Source organism: Peromyscus maniculatus, chromosome 4, assembly GCF_049852395.1.
Source record: "Peromyscus maniculatus bairdii isolate BWxNUB_F1_BW_parent chromosome 4, HU_Pman_BW_mat_3.1, whole genome shotgun sequence".
NCBI classification, from domain to species: Eukaryota; Metazoa; Chordata; class Mammalia; order Rodentia; family Cricetidae; genus Peromyscus; species Peromyscus maniculatus.
In genome coordinates this window covers 117,615,051-117,621,101 of record NC_134855.1, presented here as the reverse complement: position 1 = coordinate 117,621,101, position 6,051 = coordinate 117,615,051, and the positions used below count along the sequence as shown (strand labels likewise).

At 42.1% G+C, this 6,051-nt stretch overlaps 1 pseudogene; it reads left to right on the top strand.

The window, feature by feature from the left end:
- The first annotated feature begins 5,490 nt into the window (after positions 1-5,490).
- LOC102924778 (large ribosomal subunit protein P1 pseudogene) lies at positions 5,491-5,849 on the top strand (annotated as a pseudogene).
- The last annotated feature ends 202 nt before the right edge of the window (positions 5,850-6,051 follow it).

Here is a 6,051-nt window from a genome sequence, read left to right as displayed (position 1 = left end):
GGAGGACATTTGATCAAGGTCAAGCAAACAAGGCCGCAGCCACTCCCAGTCGGGGGCCAGGGCCCATGGCACCCACAGTGGATGATAGATTGTAATCTGTTTAGGATTTTTTTAGCTATATGGAAGTGATATAACACTTGATAAAATAAAAATACATGTGTCCTTTGTCCCAGTGATCTTGATTTTGAGAATCTATCCTATGTCACTAGCAGTACCAAACCCCAAAGATATGTGTATCATGGTTTCACAGCATTGTCTGTAGCAGAAAAATAACCACAAAACCCTAACAAGAAGAAAATAGAAAAAAAAAAGTCTGAATAAAACCTGAGTGTGCATTATATTTATAGGATGAGACATTGTATAGATATGATAAATATTGACACTAGTGTTCTAAGTTACATTTGAAGGAACATGGAAGAACAGTGAGAGAAGAAGGTGGAGAGAAATAATGCAGAACAATTGTGAATAACACAGAATCACTGTGTAATGGTACCACAGGCTCAGTGGATGAAGATTGGCCGCAAGCCTGACAACCTGAGTTGTCCTCAAGTCCTCATGGTAGAAATACAGAATTGACTCCAACAAATTTTCTTCTGACCTCTATGTGGTGATATTGTGTCCTCCAATATATTGTGCACCTTAATAAACTTATCTGAGGTCAGAGAACAGAACAGCCGCTAGATAGACATAGAGGCCAGAAAATGGTGGCACACATACCTTTAATCCCAGCATTCTGGAGGCAGAGATCCATCCGGATCTCTGTGAGTTCAAAGCCACACTGGAAATAGCCAGGCATGGTGACACACGCCTTTAATCCCAGGAAGTGATGGCAGGAAGCAAAAAGGTATATAAGATGTGAGTACCAGGAACTAGAGCTGGTTAAGCTTTTAGGCTTCTAGGAGCAGTTCAGCTGAGAGCCACTTGGATGAGAACTCAGAGGCCTCCAGTCTGAGGAAACAGGATCAGCTGAGTAATTGGTGAGGTGAGGTTAGCTGTGGCTGGTCCTGTTTCTCTGCTCTTTCAGCGTTTACCCCAATACCTAGCTCCCAGGTTTGTTTTTATTAATAAGACCTTCTAACAATTTGTGCTACACCTCTACATGCATGCTGTGGCACCTGGGCGTCCACATACATGCATGTGTGCATGTGCACACATACACACACACACACACAGAGTCACACACAGAGCAAATAAATAAATGTAATTTAAAATGTTACTCAGAGAACCTGGTGCAGACCCAGGTTCCCTGCATGTATGTTATGGCTGTTAGCTTCTTTTTGAGGGACTCCTAACAGTGGGAGAAGATGTATCTCTGACTCTTTTGCCTGCCCTTAGGACTCTTTCCTACCTATTGGGTTGCCTTCTCCAGCCTGGATATGAGGGCTTTTGCCTTGTTTTATTGTATTTGCTCTGTTTTATTGTCTCATTTGGCTGTTGTCTCTTGGAGGCCAGCTGTTTTCTGAAAAGGAAAGGGAAGGGGAGTGGATCTGGGGGAGATGGAAGGCATGGGGGTTGCTGGAAGGAGTGAATGGGGGAAACTATGGTCAGGATGAGAGAAGAATATATTTTCAATAAAAATAAAGAAAGAAAAAGAGAGAAAGGAAGAAAGGAAGAAAGGAAGAAAGGAAGGAAGGAAGGAAGGAAGGAAGGAAGAAAGAAAGAAAGAAAGAAAGAAAGAAAGAAAGAAAGAAAGAAAGAAAGAAAGAAAGAAAGAAAGAAAGAAAGAAAGAAAGAAAGGAGAAAGGAAAGATACCGTGTAGGGAATCCCTTGTCATACATACTTAAAAAAAAAAGGAGTTTCTTTTATTATATCTGGGGAATAATGGGATAAGTAAATTAATGTCTCCTTAGTGAATTTTGCATCAATGAGTTTGAGTAGGAATTTATTCCATAATTTCTGAAAATAAATTCTATGAAGAAGGCATTGTACCTTGCACATGCTCCTCTGAGTAACTCTTCAGCAAATTCACTGCTTCACAAAGCTAGACTCAGATGGAGTTATATCTTTTGTCTGTTGTGGTTTCCTGTCCAAGGTTAATAAACATTTGTTCATGTTTGCTCAGGAATAATCACATAACACAATTGCTGCCTGAACAGAGACCAAAAGAACCAAACATGGGTAGTGGAGGAGCAGCTGCATGTATCCTCTTATGGGAGTTAAGACATATAACAGAGGCTGATCTGCCTGGAGGTGCAATAATCATGGAGACAATCCCAATATGACAACACTTCCCATGTGGTGTGCCTCTTGCCTGATACATGCTCTTCACAATAGTTGTAAGACATGCAACCAATTTTGAGCTGTCTGAGAATGGAGATTCCCTTGAAAAGAATCTCTGGGTGGCCATATTCCTCTATGTGTGTGGTATGACACCTTGATTAAAGGGATATGCCATGTGATTATATGGCTGTCCCCCAAGTGGCTGTCCCCCAAGTGGCAGTCCCCAAAGATACATATGAAATGGATTGTTAGCAGGCTGTGGCTATAGGTCTATGGCTGTTCCTATTTATGATAAGACAAACAATAGTGTTTGAGCTGACTATCCATGTAATGGAGGAATTACAGTGAGAAAAGGACATGGTGACTGTAGCTAGAGTTTTCCTGCCTTGCCCACAGTCAGGACAAATCTCTGTCACCCGCCAGTCCCACAGCCGCTCAGACCCAACCAAGTAAACACAGAGACTTATATTGCTTACAAACTGTATGGCCGTGGCAGGCTTCTTGTTAACTGTTCTTATATCTTAAAGTAACGCATTTCTACAAATCTATACCTTGCCACGTGGCTCATGGCTTACCAGCATCTTCACATGCTGCTTGTCCTGGCAGTGGCTGGCAGCGTCTCCTTCTGCCTTCCTGTTCTTTTATTTCTCCTCTGTTAGTCCCGCCTATACTTCCTGCCTAGCCACGACCAATCAGGTTTTATTTATTGACCAATCAGAGCAACTTGACATACAGACCATCCCCCAGTACAGCCAAGTGCAGACCATCTCATACACCTGCACTCAGGCCCATGGTCCTAATCATCCTCTATGCAAACCTGCTGGGTAACGCCACAAGGAACCCAAGAAGGGCTCCCACAGGACATACATTAACATCCCACAGCAGGTGACATCATCTTCCACATTGCCCCATTATTTTTCAGGAAAAGTAGGAGAGAGAGAGAGAGAGAAAGAGAGAGAGAGAGAGAGAGAGAGAGAGAGAGAGAGAGAGAGAGAGAGAGAGAGAAGTGTTGGCTTGCCCTTTCTTACAGTAGACATCATGTGAGGAAGAGCACATGTCAGGTCTCTGCTAAATATCCCTTCTGTGATAAACACAAAACTTGAGACCAAGGGAAGAATCAGACAATGAAGTGAGGGGAACAAGGTAAAATGACAGACAATAGCACCTAAGTCCAATCTCCCATGCAGAGGAAGAGGAGTCATCATTCAGCATACAGCAGGAGCTTTAATGGTCCTGTGCAGGAAACCGTGGTGATCAGGTAATCCTCTGCTTCTGAACTGCTTGGATTGGGAAATGTTTGTTAATCTCCAGTGTCCTGTGCATGTATGTTCGACAGTTTCTTTTGCTGTTAGTTTTAGCTTTATTCCACTGCAGTTAAAATATAATACAAGCAATTATTTCCATTTTTCTATGTTTGTTAAAGTTACTTTGTGCCCTATTGCAGTCCAGAGGAGGCCAGCTCCCAAAACTGCTCCAGGCTTGTGAATAGAAGACAGGGTAGCGGGGCTGTAGGAAACTTTTTTATCTGAGGGTATTTAGAAATACGTTTCTATCTATCTGACAGGTAAATAAGGAAACACACATGCTTTCTGATGATAACTTTCTTTTTTACTTCATCTTAAAATATCTCTTTCTCTTAGAATCTGTCTCCACACAGCTACATCTCTTTACAGACAGCTATATATCTTTCTTTGCATACATACAGCCACATCTCTTCCCATACAGCCATATATTTCTATGTACAATTACATCTCATTTTTACATCACTCCAAATCTCTCTTCTATATGCATTTCTTCTTTCTATCCTGCTACATTCCTTCACACAGTAGTAGATCATTCACTCACTCTTTACTCATTCACTCTCTCACTCATTCAGTCCCCTCTACACACACATCTCCCCCCTACATCTTTTTTCTATATAGTTATACAAGCTCTCTCTTCTGCAAAGCTACTCATCTTCTACCTAGCTCTCTCTGCACACATCTCCTGCCCTCTCACCACACACACACACACACACACACACACACACACACACACACACACACACACACACACACACACACTTGCTTTCATCTATGCCCAGCTCTTTACAGAGACATACATCTCAGAATCTCTGAAAATCTCTCTTGCTCTCTCTCCTGTCTAGATATTCACCCTCTCTCCTTAGCTTCCTCTGCACACTTACACACACAGTGCCCCATTAGATGATCTATTTTAGAGAAAATTCTATGGACTGCTGAGAAAAATGTGTATTCTGTCATGTATAGATCAAATGTTCTGTAGATGTCTTTGATGTCATTTCATCTAGATGCTTCTCTGTTTAGTTTTTATCAGGAAGACTTTTTTATGGTGAGAGTATAATTTTGAAATTACCTACTACTATTGTTCTGTGTTTACATCAGGAATACTCATGTTTTTGATATTGGATGTATACATTTCAGTGCATGTATGTTTATAATTGTAATGTCTTTTAATTTATTGTTTTCTTAACTGTCATGTAGAAACCAATTTCATTTTCTCTAACTAGTTTTGGCTTAAAGTATTTTGTTAGATATTTAAACAATGACATCTGCTTTTTTTCTACTTCTATTTCTTGGAATAATAATTTCCATTTTTCACCATTATGTAGAATCTGTTATTGATGGTGAGATATGTTTCTTGGAGACAGGAAATATATAGATTTTTGTATCTTAATCCAATTTGATAGCCAGTGTCTTTGAATTAGGACAATTAATATTCAGAGAAATTATTTAAATACATATTAACTATTGCTATTTTGTTGATTGTGTAGTGTTTGGTGTTTTCACATTCCTCATTTTCCTAACTATTCTTTCTCTATGTAGGCTAGTTTCTATAGCTTCATTTGTGAAGGGGCCCCGAAACAGCTTGACAACACGGCAGCCATGACAGGCTTAGGGGCTCAAACACAGCTTCTGTGGCAGGCTTACTGTCAGGCAACACCCAGATCCAGATACCACCCAGGGATCCACCCAGGGGTGAGGAAGCATTTCAACCTTTAGATAAGGTGGCCAGATGCCCTAGAGTATAGCACACACCTATTTTTGTTTTACTCATATCCCTAGACAATTTTCAGCCAATCAGGGTCCTGGACCCTGGAAATCCCCTTACTCCAAACTCTGCTATGATAAAAACTCTGGCTTTTTCTCAGCTGCCGCCAAGGTGCTTGGTCCTTCTGAGGAAGCCAAGGTCGCGTTGGGGTGAGGCCCTCACTTCATCCAGCAACTAGCACCATGCCAGCAGTCCGCAACATGGCCTCCGTCTCCCAGCTCGCCTGCATCTACTCCACCCTCATCCTGTAGGACAACAAGGTTGGTCTTGAAGGACAAGATCAATGCCCTCATTAAAGCAGCTGGTGTCAATGTTGAGCCTTTCTGGCCTGGCTTGTTTGCAAAGGCCCTGGGCAATGTCAACATTGGGAGCCTCATCTGTAATGTAGGGGCTGGTGGGCCTGCTCCAGCAGCTGGAGCCACGCCAGCAGGCAGTCCTGCCCCCTCTACTGCTGCTGCCCCAGCTGAGGAGAAGAAAGTGGAATCAAAGAAGGAAGAATCTGAGGAGTCTGATGATGACATGGGCTTTGGTCTTTTTGATTAAACCTCTTTTATTAACATGTCCATGCCGGGCGGTGGTGGCGCACGCCTTTAATCCCAGCACTCGGGAGGCAGAGCCAGGCGGATCTCTGTGAGTTCGAGGCCAGCCTGGGCTACCAAGTGAGTCCCAGGAAAGGCGCAAAAGCTACACAGAGAAACCCTGTCTCGAAAAACCAAAAAAAAAAAAAAAAAAAAAAAACATGTCCAATAAAAAAATGAACC